Here is a 17,603-nt window from a genome sequence, read left to right as displayed (position 1 = left end):
TGTACAAGTCATTCAGCTGGAGGATCACCCCCAGCCTGATCTACATTTTGTCCGTCTCCCCTCTCACCCTCAGCCTCCTCCTCACTCTCCTCACCTTCATCCTCGGGAGCCAGGTTGGCCATCCAGGAGAAGTCCTCCTCAGGGTAACGCTTCTTGAGCTCAGCTAGGAGATCTTTGTGGGCATTCACATAAGCGCCGGCCACTCCAGTCACCATCTCTTCTTCTTTCGCCTTGAGCTCCTCAGCAAGGTGAGCGAGTTGAGCAGCTTCGTCGGCCCAAAGCGCCTGAACTTCTCCAAGAGCATGATCCCGTTCAGCCAGAACATGAGCTTGCTTGGCCAGCTTGTCCTCATAGTACTTCATTCGCCCCTCAAGTTGAGATATGTAGTCCCGAGCGGATGATAGTTGGGATCGGAGGGAAGCTGCTTCATGACCTATCCTCTCGACCTCTTTACCCAGGTGATGCGCCTTCTCCCGGACCATGTGCTGGTTCACCAAACACTCCACGTTCAGGCTCATAGATCTGATCAAGATATCATCAAGGCTATCCGGAGACAGCCTATCCCGATCTTCTCGAAGACAGATAGAGGATGCCAGGACCTTGGCGAAACCAGGGTTCTCTCGAACCGTGCGATTTTTCTCCAGTGAATGGACCAAGACTTGGGCACCGCGAGAAAGGGGCCTCACCTGTTGTTGGGAAGGACCCCCTTCCACGCCCGGAACAACTGCAGGAGGTGGAGGCAGCTCTTCCCGGCGAGGAGGAGATCGGATCACTTCCACCTCGGGGATCGGCAGTCCCGAAGGTTGAGACGAGCCTTCTCGTATTTCCCCGGGCTCACGACGAGGTGTCTGCATCTCCTCGGCCCACTTCATCTCTCGTACCTTCCGGGAGATCTCCCTCTTTCGCTTCCGGCTCTCCTTGGAGGCTTCGCCGCTTGCCATACCTGCACAAAGAAGAGGTCAGTGAGATCGCTAAGGTCCTGAGATCTGAGATGTAGAAAATACCGATGCCGAGGTCAGAGAGCTGAAGCCCGCGATCTTTGCCGGTGATCAACTCCATTGTCCAGTGATGAAGTTCGGCAGTCACTGCATCCAAACAAGAGAACTTTTCTCTGGACGCCTGCTCCTTCAACTCCATCACCATTGCACCCTCTTCCCTATTCAACACGAGACGCTTCGGAATTAAGGGGCCTTAGTGTAGCCAGCTACGAGGGAAACCCTCAAAGCCGTTCGGAATTTTGCTCCTTAGAATGAAAAAGCGGTTCTTCCAATTTTTTGGGGCGGAGGGCAGATCGGTGAAGAGCCCGCAATGTGGCTTCGCCTGAAAAAACCAGTACTCGTCGTCCTTTCGACGAGTTAACCTATGCAGTTCGGCGAATACCGTAGGCATAGGACGGAATCCCTTAGCTCGGCAGAGGCCTCGGAAGGCTACTAAGATCCGCCACGAGTTCGGGTGAACTTGGGCTATGCACACTTGGAAAAATTTTAAGACTTCCTTAAAGAAGTCGTCAAGAGGGAACCGCAGCCCGGCTTTCAACTGTTCTTCGTATACCATAATCATGTCGTTCTCTTCGAAGAAATGATCGGCACGGTGATCGCCGTGACACCGGATAAGTTCATATGAATCAGGCTCAATATTGTACGCCTGGCTGAACAACTGCAGATCGGTCTCTTGAAGGACCGATGGCAGCTCGTCCATGGGAAGATTCTCTCTCCCTGAAGAAGGCACATGTCTTGATGATGTCGCTTGTCCCCGAGCTGGAACGGAGACCCTAAGAGGTTCAGGTCGCGCGCTTGGCCCGACCACCTCTACTTCATCAGATGACCACGAGAACTGGATGGAAGGAGGGCTCGCCGCTCTCTGACCTTCGGCACCGCTCATTTTCAAAGGAAATAAAGAATTTAAACTAAAAGAAGGATTAAAACCCTTACCGGAGCTTGATCGGAGTCGGAAGAACTTGAGAAAACGAGAGAATTTTGAAGTTGTTCGCGAGAGACAGAAAATGGCATAAGGGAGCAACTGGCTAACCCCACCCCTATTTATACTCGTCCGAGCATTTAATGCTCACGATGTTCCAGGCAATGCATCGGTTAGCGGGACTCGCTAGCTGTTCTGACACGTCTCACGAATATTCCAGAATTCCATAAGGAGAGATCGGCCAGTTAGGGATCGGCTAATCAAGGCGAATGTTTGAAAGTACGGATCGGTTCAAGTTTGTTCAGTTAGTAACCAGATCGGATAAACACACCAGAGATCAGAAAATAATTAATGCAATAATAATAAGATGATAATTGACAAAATAAAATCTTTATTTCCAAAAGATCGGATTACATCATTTGGGCGATTTCTAGGGATCGGATTACATTAAAATTGGACTACATCATTTCGGTGATCTCTAGAGATAGGATTACATTGAAAATAAAATACATCATTTGGGCGATCTCTAGAGACCGGTGGAACATCCCATCTAAAGGCCTATGTCAAAGCCTAGTCTCTTGGCTGAGTCAAAAGATGTGTTTGACTAGGAGACCGGCTGTTGACATCGGATAGATGTACAGCTCAGATGGGGTGACTATGACTCCCATGAAGATGAGAGACATCGTCATCGATGTTACTGCTCGAAACCGAGCCGCTGTTGGAACACCCAGTGCGGGGAGGAGCCAGATGAACGCCAAGGCGCGCCGTGTTAAGGGAATATTAGCGCCTTCTTCGCCGAAATCGCCGTTTGTATCGGTCGAACGATTCGAGGTCAATAATATCGAGGTCCTTGATCCAGATCGGTAAGTTAGTCCAGTTCTCTCGCAATCATCAGATAAGGTCATTACGATTCTTCGATCACCGGGATCGTAAATTTTCAGTCGGAGAATAAAAAGGTCCATCGGAAAAAGATCAAAAGCCACAATCGTGGCCGGAACTACTGCCGGAGCAGCTAGAACAGAAAAGTAAGAAGGAAGAGAGGAAAATCGAATGAGGAAAGTCTCTTCTGTCAGGGGTATATATAGGGCAAAATCGGGCATTTATTGCTAAGCAGAAAATGAAGCGGACGCTTCTGGAATCGAGGGGAATTAATGCTTTGACCAGACCGGGCCTGATTAAGGGAAAGATCGGAATGATAGAGATCGGAAGAAGGGAGGCCGGTATAAAAGATCGGAGAAGGATCATGTTAAGAAGATCGGAAAGGAAGAGAGAGCAGAAAACAAAAAGAATAAGGCGCCTACCGCTGTCGTCATAATCAGAGCCGAGGTAGTTAAAGCGTTGCAGGTAAAATCTCAACCGCATGCTCCAGAATTGCCCACATTACTGACAAGTGCCAGAACATGTCATGACAGCGCTGTACCTTCCAATCTCCACCGTTGATCCGACTTGTAAGGACGAGCCCGGGGCCCTTGGATCAAAGAAGAAGACGACAAGACCGGTGCCTTTCACTCCTAGCCTTTGGATCGCCCCGGACAAGAGAATTTGGGACCGTCAGATTAGAGGAGGAAAAGGACAAATATTCTGAAGGGGATCTCGGCCGTCTGTTCTGATTCTCTTTAATTTTTGAGCCTCGGATTATGTCCTTTGAAATCTTGACCCTCCATCTCCCTCAAGATAGATCCTGACCCTTCAGGGAAAGCACCCGGTCCCTATAAATACCTACATGAAAAACTGTTCAGAGGACGGACAAAAAGAAATGAGGTAGTTACTATAGCGGAAGAACTCTGAAATTTAATTCAGATCGTTACTCTGCTTTCATAAGAAGAACTTTTGAAACCAGTTTTCCGAAGTGTTTTCTTAAAAGATTATGAACACTGAAATTCTCCATTTTCAGCTCGTTCATTATCCCGTAGCGTTCACATTTTTCAGTTCCTTGTTATCATTATTTTCACTTCCATCGTCCATGCTCAATCTCATTTAAACTCGGGTACAATTCTGACTCGATTGTATTTAGTGAAGCACCCTTTGTTCCAAGGCGAACCTTAGTCTCCCGGCTATCAACTTGCAATCTTATTACGTTTTGTAATTCTGTAGTTAGTTCACTAGATTCGACTTCATGTGTCGGTGTTCATATTGCCATTTTATTAAGTTTAGTTCTTGTTTTACGTATTTCCTTTTTCCTTTTTATGCATGTTATTTTCTTTAAGTTCATATCACGCTAGAAAAATACAAAGAAAGGTTGTGCTCTAGTTTGTTTCCGTGTCGGCCAATCTATACTTTTGTTAATCTTTATTATTTCTGAACGCAAGTCATCTAGTCCCGAGTAATGTATAAGTGGTTGGATGAAATGTAGGTAACGGCAACTTAAGAGTCCCTTTGAAATAATGAAAGGTCTAAATAATAAGCCAGGAAAATGGTGAAGCCGAGTCACTAGAACAACTCAATAGATTATTGGGCAAGACGTCCTAAGACAGAGTAAAACCAAACCCTGGATAACTAAATGAAATAGATCGGCTATCGAAAATGCTGGTGAGATGACCATATAGGAAGGTCGGAGGATTCGGTTTGGTATCCCCTGCCCAGTCCTAAGGTACCAATAAGTTAAAGAAGTCTTGCTCAGACCCCTTGACACCCTTTGAACGTCAAAATCCTTAGCCTTAGGTCCTCTCGATAGGTAAAATTTAGAGAGATCGGAAAAATCCTTATCCGACTCCCATTAAAATAAAAGAGATCGGAGGAGAGTTCTTATCCGGCTCTCAATCTAAGACTTTAACAAATATTCAAAAGAGACCGGAGGAGAGTTCTTATCCGGTTCTCAATCTAAAATTAAAAAAAAAACATTTAAAAGAGATCGAAAGAGAGTTCTTATCCGATCCTCAAATCTAAAACTTTAATAAATATTAAAGAGATCGGAGGAGAGTTCTTATTCGATTCTCACCTAGAATTTTAACAAAATAATTTAAAAGAGGTCAGAGGAGAGTTCTTATCCGATTCTCACTTAGAATTTTAACAAAATAATTTAAAAGAGGTCGGAGGAGAGTTCTTATCCGATTTTCAATCCAAATTTTAACAAATATTTTAAAAGAGATCGGAGGAGAGTTCTTATCCGATTCTCAATCCAAATTTTAAAAAGTGATCGGAGAAGAGTTCTTATTCGATCCAAAATTCTAATTTTAATCTAAAAGAGATCGGAGGAGAGTTCTTATCCGATTCTCAAATTGAATTTTAACTAAATAGTGCCTTCAAACAAAAATAACATACAATAATAACTCACTAAGGTTGTCTCATTTACTTCTGTATCTGGGTAATTCGAATTTAGTGAAAAATCAAATATTCCTTTTGTTAAAAGGATTAACATTTCCATTCAAGCCCTCCTAACTAATTTATAAAGAATGTAAAGTTAAATCTACTTACCCTTATTAAGGGACGAGGTGGGGTGCCTAACACCTTCCCTACCCGTTTACGGACCCCGAACCTAGAATCTCTGTCTTGAAGTGGTTTCATCTCAATTTATCTTCACAAATAGTTTTCTTTAGTTTCCCTCAAAACTAAAGTGGCGACTCCTCACTCTTTCCCACTTCGGTGAGGGTTCGTTCAGGCGACCGCAAAATACCTTGCGACAGCTTGGCGACTCCACTGGGGAATAATCCCACTCAACCCCGGTCTAGAGGTCCAAGAGTAGATTTAATTTTTCGATCAAATTATAGTTAGGTGGGCTCACCCGGCAATATTTTATGCGTTAATTATTGATTATTCCTACTAACTATTTCGCTTGTTTTGCTTGTTTCACTCCCTACAGTGCTCTTCGTTTGAAAAAAAAGAAGAAAAATGGAAAAATAAAATCCCCCTGAATTGGGAAGAGGTAAAGGTGTCCCTTCACACACTGAACACTCACACGATGTCCTCACACACTTCAGCCCTATACCCGGGCTTTCTTACCATTTTAGGAAAGTAGGAGGGGGTCATGTAGCGGTACCCGTGGGTTTTTACCCCATTAGTATCCGTGAAGGCTTCTGCTCAAATTGAAACTCGTTCTATTCACTGTGATACTCGTGGAATTTTCCCGACAATATCATGGGGGATAGAATGGGGCTCTACTGTTTACAGTAAGGGCAATTTGGGAACCTGTGGCTTTTAGAGAATTAGACCTTGAGCTAAACTATCACGATAGCTGGAAGCCGTAGCAAGCTACCCTATAAGATAGAACTATTCAATTAGGTAGCACCCTGCCGGTACTAGGACTCTCCTTTATTTTAGGACAAAAGGGGCATACTTACCCTTACCCTTATTCTGCTCGTTTATTTTGTTTTTAAGGATAATCTTGAATTATACTGTTAAGATAACCTACACACTTTCCTACTTTGATAAATGTGTAGATATCCCTCAGTCAACAGTATAATTCAAGATTACCTGAGTTTATCCCGCTAACAAGTTTTTCCTGTAGGCATCACCCAAATAAGGTCTGTAAAAGGATAAGCATCATTTTAACATGGCATCCTCGAGTCAGTCGGCAGAAGAAGTTCTTAAATCAGGACAGAATGCTAAACCATGGCCCAAAAATAGTTCAGTGCCCCTACGAAATGATACCAGCTCATTTCCTCTATTAGACCTAAGCAAGATTGAAGTCAGAATGAACAGTTTCGAAGGTCTGGCCAATGGTTGGAAGTTATTTCCCGATCAGGTCAAAGCACAATTTGAGAAGAAATATGGGAAGATTGCAACCTTGATACAAGTCAAAGTTCAAGTCCCGGCACTAAAGGCTATGTTGCCAGTTTGGAATCCTAAGTACGGGGTATTCTCTTTCAATGATATTGATACAGTTCCCACTATGGAAGAATATCAGGCATTACTAGAGATTCCTTACTCAACGCAGAATCGGATCTACCTACACCTCGAGCATAGGCAGACCTAAAAACGATTGGCACATATGTTGGGTACTTCCCCAGAAGAAGTAAAGTCAAAAGAAACTGTCAAAGGAAACACGCATGGTTGGTATTGGACACATCTCAAGAAGTGGTTAGATCAATACATCCAAGAGAAACAGTGGGATCGAGCTTCAGTGGCACTCGCCTTGGGAATCTATGGCCTGATTTTGTTCCCGGGACCATCAGGAATCATAACCTGCAGCACGGTGGAAGTATTCTGGGCAGTAGAAAAGCAAGAGGTCAATCCGATACCGGCAATTCTTGCGGAGACCTTATTAACCTTTACCTACTGCAGACAACAGGGCAAAGGGTCCATTAAGTGTTGTTCTCAATTATTGTACCTCTGGATTATCAGTCACATGTGTCCTATGGAGACAAAGGGATTGACTTGGTACCTTGACCAGCCTCTCATTGAGAAGATGACGCGGTTAGTAATTAGTCCGAAGAATGAATAGCAGTGGCGGGAACGGATTTTGAGTTTCAATAGCCATGATTACTGTTGGAGGAAACTGTGGATGTCAAGTCAATCCATTTTGATCAGCACGGGAGGTAATCAATCGGTATCCCTAATCGGAGTAACTGGATACACAAGTTACACTCCGGCATTGGTAATGAGACAGTTTGGCTCAACACAGTCCAGAATCAACATTGAAGAATATCACCAGAGTCATTTCTACCATGAGCTCAAGGAAGAGGAAGGATTGAAGATAGCTCGCAGATCTTGGGAAAGCATCTCTCTGATGGAGAGGTCGCCTAAAGGTCCAAGTGCCACACACGATTATCTTGAATGGAGGGCTGACAGGGATCGAGAACACTCAACTGCAGAATTCGAAGACAGCGACCCTCGCCGAAACGTCCTATTAGAAGAAGCTAATAATCGTCTGGCCGACTCACTACAAAAGGCAAATACTGAGAACTCACAACTGCAAGAACAAATAAAACAGTTGGAGGACCAACAGCAGAACCTTAAAAGAAAGGCGAGAAGACTCAGGGAAGAGGCAAGGGCCTGAAAGATGGGGTTCGAAGAGCAAGAGGTGCGGTGGGAAAAGGAAAAAGACTCTCTCCAAGCTGAGGTAAAAGAAATAGAAGTACTGAATAGTAAGCTTCAGGAAAAGATGAAATACTAAGAGATACTCGTTGAAGAGTATAAATAAGAAAACAAAAAGAAGAAGCTCGAATTGAAAGAACAGGCACTACTCATCAACGATATCTTGAAAGAGTGTGCTAAGGAAAGGAAAGAGAAAGAAAGATAAGCTGCTCTCTATCAAGAGCTGAAAGAGAATGTTGACCAGTTGGAGAGAACGATAGCACAGGGAAAACAAGAACTATTACCTGATTCCGAGTATGCTCTGAAAGCATTCGACCCTGCCAAACAAGAAGAAAGGTTATATGAGTATCTCAGAAAATGTCATCTCATTATAAAAAACCTCCCAGAGCCTAGGCCGATGTAAAGAATACGATGTATAAATTATTCAGTTAATGAAATGATTTTTGGACCATTGTTTAGCAAATTTGTGAATGAATAATATGACTCCCGTAGGAACTCCCTCGCTAGGGTTATGTGAAAAATTGAATGCGCTATATGAACAGGTATCATAAATGCGCATTCAATCCGGTCATTCACAGTCAGACTATCGAATGATGCCATGATAAAGTTGATGCAATCATCCTTTCGCAGATTTCATTCTGGCTCCCAAATGCCACTGTATCCTTCGTCGGGACCAGGACCTTTAGTTTTTTTTACGAAATTCGAAATTCATTAAAAATCTTTTTTTACTCCCTACAGAAAATCAACATTGCTTCAAGCAAGGCAAGTCTGACCAAGCACACGATTCAACCCAAGCGAGTGTACTTAACAAGATCTCGAACAAATAAGATAATGGAAGATCAGGAACAAGTACAGAACCTACAAGGGCAGGTTTCCGAATTGAAGGATCAGGTCTCAGAACTTATGAGACTAATGAGGGAAATGTCCTGAATAAACTCGCTTGTAACCTAACTTACCACTACCTCCTCCGCCTCCTACAACAATGGATCCTCACCAAGCTTCAACTTCTTTTACCTTTCAGTCACCTATTCCGGACCCGACAATCACTGTCAATCCGGCTACCATGAATAATGACCTACTTTACTCTCATTACCCAACCGTTTCAAACACTAACCCATACCCTTCAATTCTAATCCCTCCAGTTCACTCCACCCCTCATCTCCCAACTGGGGGAGCATTTCATGCAGTAGGAGGAGAAAATAAGACGAGAGAAAACGAGAAACTATTTGCTCTAGAAGAGAGATTGAGAGCGATCGAAGGACTGAATATGTATGGTTCAGTCGATGTGGCATCGCTCAGATTGGTTCCTGATGTGGTGGTGCCGCCCAAGTTCAAGGTCCCTGATTTCGACAAGTACACTGGGAATTCAGACCCTCGCATTCACTTGGCCACCTATATCGCCAAGATGTCCGCTCTGACAGATGATGACAGACTGCTAGTCCACTTCTTTCATGAGAGCCTCTCCGGGGCAGCCCTGAGGTGGTGCATTCAGTTGGACAGGAGCAAACTGCGCTCCTGGAAGGATTTAGCTAATGCCTTCTTAAAATAGTACAAATTTAATTGCGATGTGGCCCCCACAAGGAGGGACCTCCAGAACCTGGTGCAGAAAGACAGGGAAAGCTTCAAGGAATATGCCCAGAGATGGAGAGAAAAGGCGGCAGAAGTACACCCCCCGGTGACCAACAACGAGCTATGCTCTCTGTTCATCGAGACTTTGAAAGCTCCTTACTTCAACTTGATGATTGGAAACACTTCCAACAGCTTCTCAGACATCATCCAGGCTGGTGAGAGAATTGAAGCTAATTTAAGAATGGGACGACTGCAGGAGTTGGCTGAGAACCCTGCAAAGAAGACTGCCAATTTTGGCAAAAAAAAGGAGGGTGATGTGCATTCCATCACCCGGCAGAATAATTACTCCCCACTTCCCCAAAATAACTACCGGCCATATCCTTCCCCTCATGGCTAAACCATCGCAAACATTCCGCCTCCTTTCCCGAATTATGCACACCCGCGCCCACAGTATCCCCCAGCTACGAATTACCAACCTAGACCATCTCCTCCTCCTGCTCAACTGAGACCACCACAAAACAACCCAAGACCCCCAAGAAACCCTGATCCACCTCTTCCCCTCCCGCTCAGTGAAATATACCGATACCTTGTCGGTATAAACCAGATAGTACTAATTCCCCTAGACCCAATTCAGCCTCCATATCCCAGGTGGTATGATGCCACTGCCCGTTGTGAGTATCATGGAGGGGCACAAGGGCATTCAACTGACAACTGCGGAGCACTCAGGGGGAGAGTGCACGCTTTAATCCGGAACGGGTGGCTGAAAATTGAGGGAAATGGTTCCCTTCCCAATGTTACCTCAAACCCATTGCCCAACCATAATGCGGGCAATGGTGTAAATATGATAGAGTCTGACGGAGAAAGGTCGACACCGGAGGTAGACGAGCTGATTCCTCACTTTGAGGAAATTTTTGCCGTGGCAATGAGGGAAGGCTACCTTTGCCCTCAGTTATCAGGGTCAGTAAAGGATACAGGATGTCCTTACCATGGAGAGGCAGCTGATCATGAGCTGCGGGACTGTGAGGGATTCAAGCAAAAGGTTCAGAACTTGTTATCCCTCAAAGTTCTGAGATGCCAGACAAGGTCGAAGACGGAAGGGGGAGTGAACACAACTAGATACAGCCAGAATGCTTCTACCTCTAAACCCAGAATCACCTTCTCACCCCCAGTAGCCTCACCGCCAGTAACGGTTATCTGAACTCCGCCTCAGCTCCCTGTCACCAATACTCACGCTGTGCCTTGGAACTATAATTTCCAAGTCTTCACTCAAGGAGCGTCGAGCAGTACATCAGCTACTAATCTTGCCTCACCTCCGGCACCACCAAAACCATGTTTCACTCCTCATGAGCATTTTAAAATGATTTATGCCGGACCTACCACCAGTACTACTCCCCAAGTTAATCTTCAGCCCGTCGCTGCCACAAAATCCTCCTCGCTTGAGCAAGAAGTCGAGTTCATAACTCGAAGTGGGAGGTGTTACGGGAACGAAGAGAAAGAAAAGAGGAAAGGGAAAGTAAAAATGGGAGAGTCACTAAAGAATACAGAAGAGGTGGTTGAGAAGACGGAGGAAGTAAAACCTGCCGGACCTAAAGAAGAGGAAGAGCTGCTGCTCCAAATAATGAAACAGAGTGAGTATGATGTGGTGGAGCAGTTGAGAAAGACACCTGCCCGAATTTCACTGTTATCGCTGATCCTGAGCTCAGAAGTGCACCGACAAGCCTTGCAGAGAATCCTGGATCAGGCCTTTGTAAACCCCGACATCACACCGGGGCAGTTTGAGAAGATAGTGGGACAAATCCAGGCATCCAGTTTTTTTACTTTCTCGGAAGACGAGATAGACCCTGCGGGTTTAAGGCACACTAAAGCTCTGCATGTGACAGTGAAATGTAAGGGTTGTATAGTAGCCAAGGTCCTTATTGATAACGGATTAGCTCTCAATGTACTGCCCAGTGCTACCTTGGCTAGGTTGCCAGTCGATCAATCAAATATACGTCAAAGTGCTGTGGTGGTAAGAGCCTTTGACGGTACCAGAAGAGAAGTGTTGGGAGATATTGATTTGCCACTTCAAATTGGTGCATGTACCTTCAACGTCACATTCCAAGTGATGAATATTGAACCGGCCTACTCTATGTTGCTGGGGTGGCCGTGGATCCATTCCGCAAATGCTATTCCTTCAACTTTGCATCAGAAAATAAAGTACATCATGGACGGCAAAATCATCACGGTGAGAGGGGAAGAAGCCATATTAGTCATAAAGCCACAATCACTTCCTTACGTGGAAGCTGCTGAGGAGTCGTTGGAAAGTTCTTTCCAGGCCCTCGAATTACAAGACACCGGAAATGAGGGGGCTATGGCTATGATGGCCAAAGTAATGTCAAGGAATGGGTATCAAGAGGGCAAAGGCTTGGGAACCGCATTGCAAGGAATCGTTGAACCTATATCGGCTATCCAGAAGGTAGGCCGTTGTGGTTTGGGTTATGAGGAAGATGCCCTTATGGATGGGAGATTCTGGATGAGGAAAATGCTTCGGGATCAAAGATTTGACCAGAAAATGGGAAAAAGGAAGGTAGTCCCGAGAATTGCGGAGATCTTCACTAAACCAGTCATTGAAAATCCGGCAGATGTGGAAGAATCACCTGATGAACCATCCATTGATGTCATCCACCTAGATTCCTTGTATGAGGCTCTGGTCTCGCCAATAGCTGAGGGGCAAGAGCTGGACAACTGGACAGCAGAGGACATCCCTGTACTCAATTTCGAGTAAAGTACCTTTGGTTATCTACACTTGATCATTTTGTCCATGGTGGCAAGTGTAACTCTGTAAATGGACCTTTTTCTTATGGCATAAATATTAATGAATTAATAGCACATTTTAAATCCAATTCTCTCTTTCTTTCCTTTTGAATTCCATCCTTATAATATGTTCTATTTTCATTCATTCAGGACCATTCATCAATTAACGCCTAATAATTCAATAGACTCAGAAATTCCTTTGGTTAATTTTGAAATCCCCATAACTGCCATTACTTCAAGTGATTCTGAGGAAGATCTTACAGAAGAAAAAGGTGAAAAGGATGAACCTTCCCTAGTGCCTTGTGGAGACAAAACACGCACCATAAACTTAGGCACTGAAAAAGTAAAAAGGGAACTTAAGGTAGTGGAGAGTGAAGAATTGGGAGATATGATCAGTTTGCTTAGAGAATTCCTGGACGTATTTTCCTGGAGCTATGATGATATGGTTGGTTTGGACCCCCAGATAGTGGCGCACAAAATTCCCCTTATTTCGGGGACAATCCCTGTGAAGCAGAAACTAAGAAGAATGAATCCTGACACACTGCTCAAAGTTCGGGATGAAGTCAAGAAACAGTATGATGCTGGGTTCCTGGAAGTAGTCAAATATCCCCAATGGATAGCTAACGTTGTCCCGGTAATGAAGAAGGATGGGAGAGTTAGGGTGTGCGTTGATTACAGGGATCTTAATAGAGCAAGCTTAAAGGATGATTTCCCTCTCCCCCACATTGATGTGTTAGTAGACAATGCTGCGGGATTGGGCAGGTGTTCATGCATTGATGGGGCATCTGGGTACAATCAAATCCCAATGGATGAGGAAGACAAAGAGAAAACCGCTTTCATCACTCAATGGGGAGTATTTTGTTATCGGGTCATGCCTCTCGGGTTGAAGAATGCCGGTGCCACCTATCAAAGCTCTATGGTCACATTATTCCACGATATGATGCATAAAGAAGTAGAGGTGTACGTGGATGATATGATCATCAAATCTAGGGGAGAAGAGAGCCACGTGCAGGTGATGAGGAAAGTATTTGAGAGACTCAGGAAATATCAGTTGAAGCTAAACCCTGCCAAATGCATATTCGGAGCTAGGTCAGGGAAATTATTGGGATTCATAGTGAGCGAGAAGGGAATAGAGGTAGATCCAGACAAGGTTCGAGCTATTCAAGAGATGCCATCCCCAAGAACAGAAAGGGAGGTGCGCAGTTTCCTGGGAAAATTGAATTACATATCAAGGTTTATTTCCAATCTCACCGCTAAGGCCGAGCCTATTTTTAGACTGCTCCGAAAGAACAACACCACTCAATGGGATTCAGTTTGCCAAGAGGCTTTCGAGAAAATCAAGCAGTATCTGTCAAGCCCACCATTATTGGTTCCACCCGTGGCGGGGAGGCCTCTGATCCTGTATATGGCAATCCAATAGAACTCGATGGGATGTGTTTTGGGACAACATGATGATACTGGCTGAAAAGAGAGAGCTATTTATTATCTGAGCAAAAAGTTCAATGATTGCGAGTCGAGGTACTCTTTCCTAGAGAAAACTTGCTGCGCGTTAGCCTGGACGGCAAATCGCCTCAAACACTACATGTTGAATCACAAGACATGGCTCATCTCCAGGATGGATCCTATCAAATATGTATTCGAAAGCCCATTCGTGCCAGGTAGGATAGCCAAGTGGCAGGTCATACTCTCCCAATATGACATTGTCTATATGACCCGAAAGGCGGTGAAAGGTAGCGTGATCGCTGACCTCCTAGCAGAAAATCCTATCCAAGATTATGAAGCTCTGGATTTTGAGTTCCCTGATGACCATATTAATGAAGTAGACTGCGAAGAAGAGGGGCCAGCCGATGTATGGGAAATGTATTTCGACGGAGCTGTCAATTTGTCTGGTAATGGAATTGGAGCTGTATTGATATCCCCGGATGGGAAACATTTTCCGATAGCTATCAAGTTGAGATTTGACTGCACCAACAACGTCGCGGAATACGAAGCTTATGTGATGGGTCTACAGGCTGCCATCGAAATGGAAATCAGGAAGTTGGAGGTATACGGAGACTCAGCCCTAATTATTTATCAGGTCAAGGGAGAATGGCAAACTAAGGATCCGAAGCTGATCCCATATCAGAAGTACTTACTGGAGCTGATTAAGAAATTCGAAGAAATCTCTTTCACTCATCTTAGTAGAGACAAGAATCAATTTGCTGATGCCTTAGCTACTCTAGCTGTTATGGCTCAAATCGAAGAAGGGCAGATGACTCAGATATTAAAGATTAAGGCAAGGAATGAGCCAGCTTATTGCTTCATGATTGAAGAAGAACCTGATGGTAAACCTTGGTACCATGACATCTTGTTTTACTGCAAAACCAGAGGATTCCCTTCGGGGGCGAGCAAAAACGAAAAGAGGATGATTCGGAGATTAGCATTGGGATACTTCCCCAGTGGAGAAACCCTATACAAGAGGAGCTCCAACGGCGAATTGTTGAGATGTGTGGGTGCAAAAGAGGCGAAGAAAATCCTTTTTGAGACTCATGAGGGAAATTGTGCAACCCATGCCAATGGGCACATGATGGCTAAGCAAATCATGCGACGTGGGTATTTTTGGACTACAATGGAAAAGGATTGCATCGAGTATTTCCGAAAGTGCCATAAGTGTCAGATTTATGCCGATCCGATAAATGTGCCACCTCACAAGTTGTTCAACCTCGTCTCACCGTGGCCTTTCGCAATGTGGGGCATCGATGTGATTGGTCCCATCAACCCTAAGGCATCCAATGGGCACAGGTTTATCCTGGTAGCAATCGATTATTTTTCTAAATGGGTCGAAGCCACGTCATATGCCCATATTACACAGAACACATTTCTCAAATTCCTCAGAAACAATATCATCTGCCAGCATGGTCTCCCCAATGAAATCGTCACTGACAACGCCAAGAATCTGAATGGTCCAAAGATTCAGAGATTGTGTGATCAATACAAAATCCGACATCTCAATTCCTCCCCATACCGTCCCCAGATGAATGGAGCGGTGGAAGCCGCAAACAAAAATCTCAAGAGGATAATCCGGAAAATGACGGTCACATATAGGGACTGGCATGATATGCTTCCCTACGCTCTTCACGCATACCAGACTTCTGTAAAAACCTCAACCGGGGCAACTCCATACTCACTGGTTTACGGGATGGAAGCAGTATTACCTATTGAAGTTGAAATTCCTTCCCTAAGGATTCTGAAAGAATCAGGGATTGATGAGTCAGAATGGATCCAGTCAAGGTTGGATCAGTTAAAATTGCTGGATGAGAAAAGGTTAACAGCAGCATGTCATGGGCAATTATACCAGAGGAGAATGGCTAGGGCATTTGACAAAAGCATTCGCCCACGCAAATTCCAACCCGGGGACCTAGTTCTGAAGAAAGTGCTACCAAATCAAAACGATCCCCGGGGCAAATGGTCACCAACCTACGAGGGACCCTATGTGGTTAAAAAGGCATTTTCTGGAGGAGCCTTGATCTTGACCCACATGGACGGTGAAGAATTTCCAAGACCTGTGAATGCTGACATCGTCAAGAGATACTATGCCTAAAAAAAAAAAAAAAAAAAAAAGGAGGTAGGAGTGAAAACCCGAAAGGACGCTCCTAGCAAAATGTGTGAAAGAAGGCGAAAACCCCGAACGGGCGCTTTTCTGTAAAATGAGTGAAGGATGAAAACCCGAAAGGGCGTCCTGAAAGAGCGAATCCAAAAAAAGAACTAGAGGTGAAAACCCGGAAGGGCGCTTCTAGTCATATAGACGAAGGGAAAGTGAAAACCCGAAAGGGCATCCCAAGAACAAAAAGGGAGAAATAAGGAATGGGGCATGAAAGCGGGGATGAAGAGGAAACTGTCACGGCATGAGGCTTCAGAGAACTTGAAATAATGGCAGTTAAAAGACTTCAAAACCAACCATAAGGAATATGTGAGATCTATCCTTGTACCCTTTTTCTTTGAAACCCTGTCCTTGTTTTTCCTAAAACCGTAATAAAGTTATACTTTATTCTCTCTGCTTTTATTTTTCCTGTCTACTCACTCTTTAATACTATCCTTCTCGTTATTTAATGCGCTATTAATCAGTTAAAATTTTGCCATAAGATTAGGATTTAACAATTGATAACCTCACGTACTTTACTATGAGATTTGCAGGGAATGACCAGGAAAAGGGTACACAAAAGGAAAAGAAAATAGGGGTGAAAACCCGAAAGGGCATCCAAAAAAAAAAAATAGAGGTGAAAACCCGGAAGGGCGCTTCTAGTCATATAGACGAAGGGGAAGTGAAAACCCGCAAGGGCGCTTTTCGGGAGAAAGTAAAAAAAAAAAAAAAGGAAAAGGGGCATTTGAAGAAATGGGGTCATAGGTCAAGTCTTGCAACTCGTCCTCCATTCATCATTGGCTTTTGAGATTCTGTTAAGTACACTTCATTGGGGAAGAACTTCTTGTGTCCGGATTAGGCTTGCTTTGTAAGTGCAATTTAAATTTCCTGTTATCAACCTCTGGTTCCTTGATCTAAGTTAATTTTAATTTCCAGCAATTTAAATTTCCTGTTATCAACCTCTGGTTCCTTGATCTAAGTTGATTTTAATTTCCAGCAATTTAAATTTCCTGTTATCAACCTCTGGTTCCTTGATCTAAGTTGATTTTAATTTCCAGCAATTTAAATTTCCTGTTATCAACCTCTGGTTCCTTGATCTAAGTTGATTTTAATTACCTGCAATTTACATTTCCTGTTATCAACCTCTGGTTCCTTGATCTAAGTTGATTTTAATTTCCTGCAATTTACATTTCCTGTTATCAACCTCTGGTTCCTTGATCTAAGTTGATTTTAATTTCCAGCAATTTAAATTTCTTGTTATCAACCTCTGGTTCCTTGATCTAAGTTGATTTTAATTTCCAGCAATTTAAATTTCCTGTTATCAACCTCTGGTTCCTTGATCTAAGTTGATTTTAATTTCCTGCAATTTACATTTCCTGTTATCAACCTCTGGTTCCTTGATCTAAGTTGATTTTAATTACCTGCAATTTACATTTCCTGTTATCAACCTCTGGTTCCTTGATCTAAGTTGATTTTAATTACCTACAATTTACATTTCCTGTTATCAACCTCTGGTTCCTTGATCTAAGTTGATTTTAATTTCCAGCAATTTAAATTTCCTGTTATCAACCTCTGGTTCCTTGATCTAAGTTGATTTTAATTACCTACAATTTACATTTCCTGTTATCAACCTCTGGTTCCTTGATCTAAGTTGATTTTAATTACCTGCAATTTACATTTCTTGTTATCAACCTCTGGTTCCTTGATCTAAGTTGATTTTAATTTCCAGCAA

At 43.8% G+C, this 17,603-nt stretch overlaps 1 pseudogene; it reads left to right on the top strand.

The window, feature by feature from the left end:
• The first annotated feature begins 2,583 nt into the window (after window positions 1-2,583).
• On the top strand, window positions 2,584-15,832 carry LOC131172939 (uncharacterized; annotated as a pseudogene).
• The last annotated feature ends 1,771 nt before the right edge of the window (window positions 15,833-17,603 follow it).

The sequence above is a fragment of the Hevea brasiliensis genome, chromosome 14, assembly GCF_030052815.1.
Source record: "Hevea brasiliensis isolate MT/VB/25A 57/8 chromosome 14, ASM3005281v1, whole genome shotgun sequence".
Lineage (NCBI taxonomy): Eukaryota > Viridiplantae > Streptophyta > Magnoliopsida > Malpighiales > Euphorbiaceae > Hevea > Hevea brasiliensis.
This window is presented reverse-complemented; position numbering and strand designations above follow the sequence as displayed.